We start from the raw sequence: 15,618 nt of genomic DNA, 5'->3' as shown, positions 1-15,618 counted from the left end.
ACTCGCAATAAAACAACACTATCTCGTTAGACGACGTCGTTTTTGGTGGTTTCACGACGCTACCTAGCTTAAACTAACATAACTCAACCTAACATAACCTTCGCATTTCTATCGTTAGAAAACGTTTTACTCGCTACTTTACATTGCTTTCTACAACATTACGACGGTTTCAAGCGCTTTCACATTAGATATCGCAGTTCCCAACTTGTAAAGGTGAAAAACACTGCATCTCACTAAGTGACATTGTTTATTGCGGTTTTACGACGGTTCATACCTTAACCTAACGTAACCTAACCTAACCTAACCCAACCTAACCTAACATAACCTAACCTAACCTAACCTAACCTAACCAAACCTAACCTAACGTAACCTAACCTCAGCTAACCTAACCTAACCTAACCTAACGACGTTTGCAAGTGCTTTCACATTAGATATCGCAGTTCCCAACTTGTAATGGTGAAAAACACTGCATCTCACTAAGTGACATTGTTTATAGCGGTTTTACGACGGTTCATATCTTAACCTAACCTAACATTCGCACTTATATTAAAAAACGCTCTATTACACTGTTTCGTTCACAATTAGGTAATTTGCATAACCTCACAGTTTTTCACCAACTTATTGCAGTACAGAACGCTGTATCTCGCTAAGTGACATCGTTCTTTAAGGTTTCACGATTATTGCATGCGCTTTAACGAGAATATCACAACATAGCAGTTTCGCACTTGTAACGGTACAACACGCAGTATTTGGCTTGTTCATGCCGTTTTGTGTGCTTTCACAACATTTCACCTATCGCAGTTTCGTACTCGCAATAAAACAACACTATCTCGTTAGATGACGTTGTTTTTGGTAGTTTCACGACGCTACCTAGCTTAAACTAACATAACTCAACCTAACATGACCTTGGCACTTCTATCGTTAGAAAACGTTTTACTCGCTACTTTACATTGCTTTCTACAACATTACGACGGTTTCAAGCGCTTTCACATTAGATATCACAGTTCCCAACTTGTAAAGGTGAAAAACACTGCATCTCACTTAGTGACATTGTTTAATGCGGTTTTACGACGGTTCATACCTTAACCTAACCTAACCTAACCTAACCTAACCTTACCTAATCTAACCTAACCCAACCCAACTTAACCTAACCTAACCTAACCTAACCTAAACTAACCTAACCCAACCTAACCTAACCTAACCTAACCTAACCCAACCTAACCCAACCCAACCCAACCTAACCTAACCTAAGCTAACCTAACCTAACCTAACCAAACCTAACCTAACCTAACTTAACCTAACCTAACGTAACCTAACCTAACCTATTCTAACGTAACCTAACCTTACCTGACCTAACCTAACCTAACGTAACCTAACCTAACCTAACATAACCTAACGTAACCTAACCTAACCTAACCTAACGTAACCTAACCTAACCTAACCCAACCTAACCCAACCCAACCCAACAACACCCAACCCAACCTAACCTAACCTAACCTAACCTTACCTAACCTAACCAAATTATCCTAACCTAACCTAACCTAACCTAACGTAACCTAACCTAACCTAACGTAACCTAACCTAACCTAACCTAACCCAACCTAACCTAACCTAACCTAACCCAACTCAACCCAACCTAACCTAATCTAACCTAACCTAACCTAACCTAACCAAACCTAACCTAACCTAACCTAACCTAACCTAACCTAACGACGGTTGCAAGCGCTTTCACATTAAATATCGCAGTTCCCCACTTTTAATGGTGAAAAACACTGCATCTCAGTAATTGACATTGTTTAATGCGGTTTTACGACGGTTCATATTTTAACCTAACCTAACATTTGCACTTGTATCTAAAAACGCTCTATTACACTGTTTTGTTCAAAATTACGATATTTGCATAACCTCACAGTTTTTCACCAACTTATTGCAGTACAGAACGCTGTATCTCGCTAAATGACATTGTTCTTTAAGGTTTCACGATGTTTGCATGCGATTTAACGAGAATATCAAAATATAGCAGTTTCGCACTTGTAACGGTAGAACACGCAGTATTTGGCTTGTTCATGCCGTTTTGTGTGCTTTCACAAAATTTCACCTATCGCAGTTTAATACTCGCTATAAAACAACACTATCTCGTTAGATGACGTCGTTTTTGGTAGCTTCACGACGCTACCTAGATTAAACTAACCTAACCTAACCTTCGCACTTCTATCGTTAGAAAACGTTTTACTCGCCACTTTACAATGTTTTCTACAAGATTACGACGGTTTCATGCGCTTTCACATTAGATATCGTAGTTCCCAACTTGTAATGGTGAAAAACACTGCATCTCAGTAATTGACATTGTTTAATGCGGTTTTACGACGGTTCATATCTTAACCTAACCTAACATTCATACTTGTATTGAAAAACGCTCTAATACACTGTTTCGTTCACAATTACGATATTTGCATAACCTCACAGTTTTTCACCAACTTATTGCAGTACAGAACGCTGTATCTCGCTAAATGACATCGTTCTTTAAAGTTTCACGATGCTTGCATGCGATTTAACGAGAATATCACAATATAGCAGTTTCGCACTTGTAACGGTACAACACGCAGTATTTGGCTTGTTCATGCCGTTTTGAGTGCTTTCACAACATTTTACCTGTCGCAGTTTAATACTCGCTATAAAACAACACTATCTCGTTAGATGACGTCGTTTTTGGTAGTTTCACGACGCTACCTAGCTTAAACTAACCTAACCTAACCTAACCTTCGCACTTCTATCGTTAGAAAACGTTTTACTCGCCACTTTACAATGTTTTCTACAAGATTACGACGGTTTCATGCGCTTTCACATTAGATATCGTAGTTCCCGACTTGTAATGTTGAAAAACACTACATCTCACTAAGTGACATTGTTTAATGCGGTTTTACGACGGTTGATATGTCAACCTAACCTAACATTCGCACTTGTATCTAAAGACGCTCAATTACACTGTTTCGTTCACAATTACGATATTTGCTTGACCTCACAGTTTCTCACCAACTTATTACAGTACAGAACGCTGTATCTCGCTAAATGACATCGTTCTTTAAGGTTTCACGATACTTGCATGCGCTTTACCGAGAATGTCACAACATAGCACTTTCGCACTTGTAACGGTAGAACACGCAGTATTTGGCTTGTTCATGCCGTTTTGTGTGCATTCACAACATTTTACCTATCGCAGTTTAATACTCGCAATAAAACAACACTCTCGTTAGATGACGTCGTTTTTGGTAGTTTCACGACGCTACCTAGCTTAAACTAACCTAACCTAACCTAACCTTCGCACTTCTATCGTTAGAAAACGTCTTACTCGCAACTTCACAATGTTTTCTACAAGATTACGACGGTTTCATGCGCTTTCACATTAGATATCGTAGTTCCCGACTTGTAATGTTGAAAAACACTACATCTCACTAAGTGACATTGTTTAATGCGGTTTTACGACGGTTCATATCTTAACCTAACCTAACATTCGTACTTGTATTGAAAAACGCTCTATTACACTGTTTCGTTCACAATTACGATATTTGCATGACCTCACAGTTTTTCACCAACTTATTGCAGTACAGAACGCTGTATCTCGCTAAATGACATCGTTCTTTAAGGTTTCACGATGCTTGCATGCGCTTCAACGAGAATATCACAATATAGCAGTTTCGCACTTGTAACGGTACAACACGCAGTATTTGGCTTGTTCATGCCGTTTTGAGTGCTTTCACAACATTTTACCTGTCGCAGTTTCGTACTCGCATTAAAACAACACTATCTCGTTAGATGACGTCGGTTTTGGTGGTTTCACGACGCTACCTAGCCTAAACTAACATAACTCAACCTAACATAACCTTCGCACTTCTATCGTTAGAAAACGTTTTACTCGCTACTTTACATTGCATTCTACAACATTACGACGGTTTCAAGCGCTTTCGCATTAGATATCGCAGTTCCCAACTTGTAAAGGTGAAAAACACTGCATCTCACTAAGTGACATTGTTTATTGCGGTTTTACGACGGTTCATACCTTAACCTAACCTAACCTAACCTAACCTAACCTTACCTAATCTAACCTAACCTAACCCAACCCAACTTAACCTAACCTAACCTAACCTAAACTAACCTAACCCAACCTAACCTAACCTAACCTAACCTAACCCAACCTAACTCAACCCAACCCAACCTAACCTAACCTAAGCTAACGTAACCTAACCTAACCAAACCTAACCTAACCTAACTTAACCTAACCTAACGTAACCTAACCTAACCTATTCTAACGTAACCTAACCTTACCTGACCTAACCTAGCCTAACGTAACCTAACCTAACCTAACATAACCTAACGTAACCTAACCTAACCTAACCTAACGTAACCTAACCTAACCTAACCCAACCTAACCCAACCCAACCCAACAACACCCAACCCAACCTAACCTAACCTAACCTAACCTTACCTAACCTAACCAAATTATCCTAACCTAACCTAACCTAACCTAACCTAACGTAACCTAACCTAACCTAACCTAACGTAACCTAACCTAACGTAACCTAACCTAACCTAACCTAACCTAACCCAACCTAACCTAACCTAACCTAACCTAACCCAACTCAACCCAACCTAACCTAATCTAACCTAACCTAACCTAACCTAACCTAACCAAACCTAACCTAACCTAACCTAACCTAACCTAACCTAACGACGGTTGCAAGCGCTTTCACATTAAATATCGCAGTTCCCCACTTTTAATGGTGAAAAACACTGCATCTCAGTAAGTGACATTGTTTAATGCGGTTTTACGACGGTTCATATCTTAACCTAACCTAACATTCGCACTTGTATCTAAAAACGCTCTATTACACTGTTTTGTTCACAATTACGATATTTGCACAACCTCACAGTTTTTCACCAACTTATTGCAGTACAGAACGCTGTATCTCGCTAAATGACATTGTTCTTTAAGGTTTCACGATGCTTGCATGCGATTTAACGGGAATATCACAATATAGCAGTTTCGCACTTGTAACGGTAGAACACGCAGTATTTGGCTTGTTCATGCCATTTTGTGTGCTTTCACAACATTTCACCTATCGCAGTTTAATACTCGCTATAAAACAACACTATCTCGTTAGATGACGTCGTTTTTGGTAGTTTCACGACGCTACCTAGCTTAAACTAACATAACTCAACCTAACATGACCTTGGCACTTCTATCGTTAGAAAACGTTTTACTCGCTACTTTACATTGCTTTCTACAACATTACGACGGTTTCAAGCGCTTTCACATTAGATATCACAGTTCCCAACTTGTAAAGGTGAAAAACACTGCATCTCACTTAGTGACATTGTTTAATGCGGTTTTACGACGGTTCATACCTTAACCTAACCTAACCTAACCTAACCTTACCTAATCTAACCTAACCCAACCCAACTTAACCTAACCTAACCTAACCGAACCTAAACTAACCTAACCCAACCTAACCTAACCTAACCTAACCTAACCCAACCTAACCCAACCCAACCCAACCTAACCTAACCTAAGCTAACCTAACCTAACCTAACCAAACCCAACCTAACCTAACTTAACCTAACCTAACGTAACCTAACCTAACCTATTCTAACGTAACCTAACCTTACCTGACCTAACCTAACCTAACGTAACCTAACCTAACCTAACATAACCTAACGTAACCTAACCTAACCTAACCTAACGTAACCTAACCTAACCTAACCCAACCTAACCCAACCCAACCCAACAACACCCAACCCAACCTAACCTAACCTAACCTAACCTTACCTAACCTAACCAAATTATCCTAACCTAACCTAACCTAACCTAACGTAACCTAACCTAACCTAACCTAACGTAACCTAACCTAACCTAACCTAACCCAACCTAACCTAACCTAACCTAACCTAACCCAACTCAACCCAACCTAACCTAATCTAACCTAACCTAACCTAACCTAACCAAACCTAACCTAACCTAACCTAACCTAACCTAACGACGGTTGCAAGCGCTTTCACATTAAATATCGCAGTTCCCCACTTTTAATGGTGAAAAACACTGCATCTCAGTAATTGACATTGTTTAATGCGGTTTTACGACGGTTCATATTTTAACCTAACCTAACATTCGCACTTGTATCTAAAAACGCTCTATTACACTGTTTTGTTCAAAATTACGATATTTGCATAACCTCACAGTTTTTCACCAACTTATTGCAGTACAGAACGATGTATCTCGCTAAATGACATTGTTCTTTAAGGTTTCACGATGTTTGCATGCGATTTAACTAGAATATCAAAATATAGCAGTTTCGCACTTGTAACGGTAGAACACGCAGTATTTGGCTTGTTCATGCCGTTTTGAGTGCTTTCACAACATTTTACCTGTCGCAGTTTAATACTCGCTATAAAACAACACTATCTCGTTAGATGACGTCGTTTTTGGTAGTTTCACGACGCTACCTAGCTTAAACTAACCTAACCTAACCTAACCTTCGCACTTCTATCGTTAGAAAACGTTTTACTCGCCACTTTACAATGTTTTCTACAAGATTACGACGGTTTCATGCGCTTTCACATTAGATATCGTAGTTCCCGACTTGTAATGTTGAAAAACACTACATCTCACTAAGTGACATTGTTTAATGCGGTTTTACGACGGTTGATATGTCAACCTAACCTAACATTCGCACTTGTATCTAAAGACGCTCAATTACACTGTTTCGTTCACAATTACGATATTTGCTTGACCTCACAGTTTCTCACCAACTTATTACAGTACAGAACGCTGTATCTCGCTAAATGACATCGTTCTTTAAGGTTTCACGATACTTGCATGCGCTTTACCGAGAATGTCACAACATAGCACTTTCGCACTTGTAACGGTAGAACACGCAGTATTTGGCTTGTTCATGCCGTTTTGTGTGCATTCACAACATTTTACCTATCGCAGTTTAATACTCGCAATAAAACAACACTCTCGTTAGATGACGTCGTTTTTGGTAGTTTCACGACGCTACCTAGCTTAAACTAACCTAACCTAACCTAACCTTCGCACTTCTATCGTTAGAAAACGTCTTACTCGCAACTTTACAATGTTTTCTACAAGATTACGACGGTTTCATGCGCTTTCACATTAGATATCGTAGTTCCCGACTTGTAATGTTGAAAAACACTACATCTCACTAAGTGACATTGTTTAATGCGGTTTTACGACGGTTCATATCTTAACCTAACCTAACATTCGTACTTGTATTGAAAAACGCTCTATTACACTGTTTCGTTCACAATTACGATATTTGCATAACCTCACAGTTTTTCACCAACTTATTGCAGTACAGAACGCTGTATCTCGCTAAATGACATCGTTCTTTAAGGTTTCACGATGCTTGCATGCGCTTCAACGAGAATATCACAATATAGCAGTTTCGCACTTGTAACGGTACAACACGCAGTATTTGGCTTGTTCATGCCGTTTTGAGTGCTTTCACAACATTTTACCTGTCGCAGTTTCGTACTCGCATTAAAACAACACTATCTCGTTAGATGACGTCGGTTTTGGTGGTTTCACGACGCTACCTAGCCTAAACTAACATAAACTAACCGAACCTTCGCACTTCTACCGTTAGAAAACGTTGTATTCGCTACTTTACAATGTTTTCTACAAGATTACGACGGTTGCATGCGCTTTCACATTAGATATAGCAGTTCCCGACTTGTAATGGTGAAAAACACAGCATCTCACTAAGTGACATTGTTTAATGCGGTTTTAGCGCGGTTCATATCTTAACCTAACCTAACCTTACCTAAACCAACCTAACCTAACCTAACCTAACCAAACCTTACCTAACATACCCTAACCTAACCTAACCTAACCTAACCTAACCAAACCTAACCTAACCTAACCTAACGTAACCTAACCTAACCTAACCTAACCTAACCTAACCTAACGACGTTTGCGAGCGCTTTCACATTAGATATCGCAGTTCCCGACTTGTAATGGTGAAAAACACTGCATCTCACTAAGTGACATTGTTTAATGCGGTTTTACGACGGTTGATATGTCAACCTAACCTAACATTCGCACTTGTATCTAAAGACGCTGAATTACACTGTTTCGTTCACAATTACGATATTTGCTTGACCTCACAGTTTCTCACCAACTTATTGCAGTACAGAACGCTGTATCTCGCTAAATGACATTGTTCTTTAAGGTTTCACGATGCTTGCATGCGATTTAACGAGAATATCACAATATAGCAGTTTCGCACTTGTAACGGTAGAACACGCAGTATTTGGCTTGTTCATGCCGTTTTGTGTGCTTTCACAACATTTCACCTATCGCAGTTTAATACTCGCTATAAAACAACACTATCTCGTTAGATGACGTTGTTTTTGGTAGTTTCACGACGCTACCTAGCTTAAACTAACATAACTCAACCTAACATGACCTTCGCACTTCTGTCGTTAGAAAACGTTTTACTCGCTACTTTACATTGCTTTCTACAACATTACGACGGTTTCAAGCGCTTTCACATTAGATATCACAGTTCCCAACTTGTAAAGGTGAAAAACACTGCATCTCACTAAGTGACATTGTTTAATGCGGTTTTACGACGGTTCATACCTTAACCTAACCTAACCTAACCTAACCTAACCTAACCTTACCTAATCTAACCTAACCTAACCCAACCCAACTTAACCTAACCTAACCTAACCTAACCTAAACTAACCTAACCCAACCTAACCTAACCTAACCTAACCTAACCTAACCCAACCTAACCCAACCCAACCCAACCTAACCTAACCTAAGCTAACCTAACCTAACCTAACCAAACCTAACCTAACCTAACTTAACCTAACCTAACGTAACCTAACCTAACCTATTCTAACGTAACCTAACCTTACCTGACCTAACCTAACCTAACGTAACCTAACCTAACCTAACATAACCTAACGTAACCTAACCTAACCTAACCTAACCTAACGTAACCTAACCTAACCTAACCCAACCTAACCCAACCCAACCCAACCCAACAACACCCAACCCAACCTAACCTAACCTAACCTTACCTAACCTAACCTAACCTAACCTAACGTAACCTAACCTAACCTAACGTAACCTAACCTAACGTAACCTAACCTAACCTAACCTAACCTAACCCAACCTAACCTAACCTATCCTAACCCAACTCAACCCAACCTAACCTAATCTAACCTAACCTAATCTAACCTAACCCAACTCAACCCAACCTAACCTAATCTAACCTAACCTAACCTAACCTAACCTAACCAAACCTAACCTAACCTAACCTAACCTAACCTAACGACGGTTGCAAGCGCTTTCACATTAAATATCGCAGTTCCCCACTTTTAATGGTGAAAAACACTGCATCTCAGTAATTGACATTGTTTAATGCGGTTTTACGACGGTTCATATCTTAACCTAACCTAACATTCGCACTTGTATCTAAAAACGCTCTATTACACTGTTTTGTTCACAATTACGATATTTGCATAACCTCACAGTTTTTCACCAACTTATTGCAGTACAGAACGCTGTATCTCGCTAAATGACATTGTTCTTTAAGGTTTCACGATGCTTGCATGCGATTTAACGAGAATATCACAATATAGCAGTTTCGCACTTGTAACGGTACAACACGCAGTATTTGGCTTGTTCATGCCGTTTTGAGTGCTTTCACAACATTTTACATGTCGCAGTTTCGTACTCTAATTAAAACAACACTATCTCGTTAGATGACGTCGTTTTTGGTGGTTTCACGACGCTACCTAGCCTAAACTAATATAACTCAAACTAACCGAACCTTCGCACTTCTATCGTTAGAAAACGTTTTATCCGCTACTTTACAATGTTTTCTACAAGATTACGACGGTTTCATGCGCTTTCACATTAGATATCGCAGTTCCCGACTTGTAATGGTGAAAAACACAACATCTCACTAAGTGACATTGTTTAATGCGGTTTTAGCGCGGTTCATATCTTAACCTAACCTAACCTTACCTAAACCAACCTAACCTAACCTAACCTAACCAAACCTTACCTAACATACCCTAACCTAACCTAACCTAACCTAACCAAACCTAACCTAACCTAACCTAACGTAACCTAACCTAACCTAACCTAACCTAACCTAACCTAACCTAACGACGTTTGCGAGCGCTTTCACATTAGATATCGCAGTTCCCGACTTGTAATGGTGAAAAACACTGCATCTCACTAAGTGACATTGATTAATGCGGTTTTACGACGGTTCATATCTTAACCTAACCTAACATTCGCACTTGTATTAAAAAACGCTCTATTACACTGTTTCGTTCACAGTTAGGATATTTGCATAACCTCACAGTTTCTCACCAACTTATTGCAGTACAGAACGCTGTATCTCGCTAAATGACATTGTTCTTTAAGGTTTCACGATGCTTGCATGCGCTTTAACGAGAATATCACAATATAGCAGTTTCGCACTTGTAACGGTAGAACACGCAGTATTTGGCTTGTTCATGCCGTTTTGTGTGCTTTCACAACATTTCACCTATCGCAGTTTAATACTCGCTATAAAACAACACTATCTCGTTAGATGACGTTGTTTTTGGTAGTTTCACGACGCTACCTAGCTTAAACTAACATAACTCAACCTAACATGACCTTCGCACTTCTGTCGTTAGAAAACGTTTTACTCGCTACTTTACATTGCTTTCTACAACATTACGACGGTTTCAAGCGCTTTCACATTAGATATCACAGTTCCCAACTTGTAAAGGTGAAAAACACTGCATCTCACTAAGTGACATTGTTTAATGCGGTTTTACGACGGTTCATACCTTAACCTAACCTAACCTAACCTAACCTAACCTAACCTTACCTAATCTAACCTAACCTAACCCAACCCAACTTAACCTAACCTAACCTAACCTAACCTAAACTAACCTAACCCAACCTAACCTAACCTAACCTAACCTAACCTAACCCAACCTAACCCAACCCAACCCAACCTAACCTAACCTAAGCTAACCTAACCTAACCTAACCAAACCTAACCTAACCTAACTTAACCTAACCTAACGTAACCTAACCTAACCTATTCTAACGTAACCTAACCTTACCTGACCTAACCTAACCTAACGTAACCTAACCTAACCTAACATAACCTAACGTAACCTAACCTAACCTAACCTAACCTAACGTAACCTAACCTAACCTAACCCAACCTAACCCAACCCAACCCAACCCAACAACACCCAACCCAACCTAACCTAACCTAACCTTACCTAACCTAACCTAACCTAACCTAACGTAACCTAACCTAACCTAACGTAACCTAACCTAACGTAACCTAACCTAACCTAACCTAACCTAACCCAACCTAACCTAACCTATCCTAACCCAACTCAACCCAACCTAACCTAATCTAACCTAACCTAATCTAACCTAACCCAACTCAACCCAACCTAACCTAATCTAACCTAACCTAACCTAACCTAACCTAACCAAACCTAACCTAACCTAACCTAACCTAACCTAACGACGGTTGCAAGCGCTTTCACATTAAATATCGCAGTTCCCCACTTTTAATGGTGAAAAACACTGCATCTCAGTAATTGACATTGTTTAATGCGGTTTTACGACGGTTCATATCTTAACCTAACATTCGCACTTGTATCTAAAAACGCTCTATTACACTGTTTTGTTCACAATTACGATATTTGCATAACCTCACAGTTTTTCACCAACTTATTGCAGTACAGAACGCTGTATCTCGCTAAATGACATTGTTCTTTAAGGTTTCACGATGCTTGCATGCGATTTAACGAGAATATCACAATATAGCAGTTTCGCACTTGTAACGGTAGAACACGCAGTATTTGGCTTGTTCATGCCGTTTTGTGTGCTTTCACAACATTTCACCTATCGCAGTTTAATACTCGCTATAAAACAACACTATCTCGTTAGATGACGTCGTTTTTGGTAGTTTCACGACGCTACCTAGCTTAAACTAACCTAACCTAACCTAACCTTCGCACTTCTATCGTTAGAAAACGTTTTACTCGCCACTTTACGTTTTCTACAAGATTACGACGGTTTCATGCGCTTTCACATTAGATATCGTAGTTCCCGACTTGTAATGTTGAAAAACACTACATCTCACTAAGTGACATTGTTTAATGCGGTTTTACGACGGTTGATATGTCAACCTAACCTAACATTTGCACTTGTATCTAAAGACGCTCAATTACACTGTTTCGTTCACAATTACGATATTTGCTTGACCTCACAGTTTCTCACCAACTTATTACAGTACAGAACGCTGTATCTCGCTAAATGACATCGTTCTTTAAGGTTTCACGATACTTGCATGCGCTTTACCGAGAATGTCACAACATAACACTTTCGCACTTGTAACGGTAGAACACGCAGTATTTGGCTTGTTCATGCCGTTTTGTGTGCATTCACAACATTTTACCTATCGCAGTTTAATACTCGCAATAAAACAACACTCTCGTTAGATGACGTCGTTTTTGGTAGTTTCACGACGCTACCTAGCTTAAACTAACCTAACCTAACCTAACCTAACCTTCGCACTTCTATCGTTAGAAAACGTCTTACTCGCAACTTTACAATGTTTTCTACAAGATTACGACGGTTTCATGCGCTTTCACATTAGATATCGTAGTTCCCGACTTGTAATGTTGAAAAACACTACATCTCACTAAGTGACATTGTTTAATGCGGTTTTACGACGGTTCATATCTTAACCTAACCTAACATTCGTACTTGTATTGAAAAACGCTCTATTACACTGTTTCGTTCACAATTACGATATTTGCATAACCTCACAGTTTTTCACCAACTTATTGCAGTACAGAACGCTGTATCTCGCTAAATGACATCGTTCTTTAAGGTTTCACGATGCTTGCATGCGCTTCAACGAGAATATCACAATATAGCAGTTTCGCACTTGTAACGGTACAACACGCAGTATTTGGCTTGTTCATGCCGTTTTGAGTGCTTTCACAACATTTTACCTGTCGCAGTTTCGTACTCGCATTAAAACAACACTATCTCGTTAGATGACGTCGGTTTTGGTGGTTTCACGACGCTACCTAGCCTAAACTAACATAACTCAAACTAACCGAACCTTCGCACTTCTATCGTTAGAAAACGTTGTATTCGCTACTTTACAATGTTTTCTACAAGATTACGACGGTTGCATGCGCTTTCACATTAGATATCGCAGTTCCCGACTTGTAATGGTGAAAAACACAGCATCTCACTAAGTGACATTGTTTAATGCGGTTTTAGCGCGGTTCATATCTTAACCTAACCTAACCTTACCTAAACCAACCTAACCTAACCTAACCTAACCAAACCTTACCTAACATACCCTAACCTAACCTAACCTAACCTAACCTAACCAAACCTAACCTAACCTAACCTAACGTAACCTAACCTAACCTAACCTAACCTAACCTAACGACGTTTGCGAGCGCTTTCACATTAGATATCGCAGTTCCCGACTTGTAATGGTGAAAAACACTGCATCTTACTAAGTGACATTGATTAATGCGGTTTTACGACGGTTCATATATTAACCTAACCTAACATTCGCACTTGTATTAAAAAACGCTCTATTACACTGTTTCGTTCACAATTAGGATATTTGCATAACCTCACAGTTTCTCACCAACTTATTGCAGTACAGAACGCTGTATCTCGCTAAATGACATTGTTCTTTAAGGTTTCACGATGCTTGCATGCGATTTAACGAGAATATCACAATATAGCAGTTTCGCACTTGTAACGGTAGAACACGCAGTATTTGGCTTGTTCATGCCGTTTTGTGTGCTTTCACAACATTTCACCTATCGCAGTTTAATACTCGCTATAAAACAACACTATCTCGTTAGATGACGTTGTTTTTGGTAGTTTCACGACGCTACCTAGCTTAAACTAACATAACTCAACCTAACATGACCTTCGCACTTCTGTCGTTAGAAAACGTTTTACTCGCTACTTTACATTGCTTTCTACAACATTACGACGGTTTCAAGCGCTTTCACATTAGATATCGCAGTTCCTAACTTGTAAAGGTGAAAAACACTGCATCTCACTAAGTGACATTGTTTATTGCGGTTTTACGACGGTTCATACCTTAACCTAACGTAACCTAACCTAACCTAACCCAACCTAACCTAACCTAACCTAAGCTAACCTAACCTAACCTAACCAAACCTAACCTAACCTAACTTAACCTAACCTAACGTAACCTAACCTAACCTATTCTAACGTAACCTAACCTTACCTGACCTAACCTAACCTAACGTAACCTAACCTAACCTAACATAACCTAACGTAACCTAACCTAACCTAACCTAACCTAACGTAACCTAACCTAACCTAACCCAACCTAACCCAACCCAACCCAACCCAACAACACCCAACCCAACCTAACCTAACCTAACCTTACCTAACCTAACCTAACCTAACCTAACGTAACCTAACCTAACCTAACGTAACCTAACCTAACGTAACCTAACCTAACCTAACCTAACCTAACCCAACCTAACCTAACCTATCCTAACCCAACTCAACCCAACCTAACCTAATCTAACCTAACCTAATCTAACCTAACCCAACTCAACCCAACCTAACCTAATCTAACCTAACCTAACCTAACCTAACCTAACCAAACCTAACCTAACCTAACCTAACCTAACCTAACGACGGTTGCAAGCGCTTTCACATTAAATATCGCAGTTCCCCACTTTTAATGGTGAAAAACACTGCATCTCAGTAATTGACATTGTTTAATGCGGTTTTACGACGGTTCATATCTTAACCTAACCTAACATTCGCACTTGTATCTAAAAACGCTCTATTACACTGTTTTGTTCACAATTACGATATTTGCATAACCTCACAGTTTTTCACCAACTTATTGCAGTACAGAACGCTGTATCTCGCTAAATGACATTGTTCTTTAAGGTTTCACGATGCTTGCATGCGATTTAACGAGAATATCACAATATAGCAGTTTCGCACTTGTAACGGTAGAACACGCAGTATTTGGCTTGTTCATGCCGTTTTGTGTGCTTTCACAACATTTCACCTATCGCAGTTTAATACTCGCTATAAAACAACACTATCTCGTTAGATGACGTCGTTTTTGGTAGTTTCACGACGCTACCTAGCTTAAACTAACCTAACCTAACCTAACCTTCGCACTTCTATCGTTAGAAAACGTTTTACTCGCCACTTTACGTTTTCTACAAGATTACGACGGTTTCATGCGCTTTCACATTAGATATCGTAGTTCCCGACTTGTAATGTTGAAAAACACTACATCTCACTAAGTGACATTGTTTAATGCGGTTTTACGACGGTTGATATGTCAACCTAACCTAACATTTGCACTTGTATCTAAAGACGCTCAATTACACTGTTTCGTTCACAATTACGATATTTGCTTGACCTCACAGTTTCTCACCAACTTATTACAGTACAGAACGCTGTATCTCGCTAAATGACATCGTTCTTTAAGGTTTCACGATACTTGCATGC

Source organism: Rhipicephalus microplus, unplaced genomic scaffold, assembly GCF_043290135.1.
Source record: "Rhipicephalus microplus isolate Deutch F79 unplaced genomic scaffold, USDA_Rmic scaffold_12, whole genome shotgun sequence".
Lineage (NCBI taxonomy): Eukaryota > Metazoa > Arthropoda > Arachnida > Ixodida > Ixodidae > Rhipicephalus > Rhipicephalus microplus.
Note: the sequence above shows the minus strand (reverse complement) of the source record.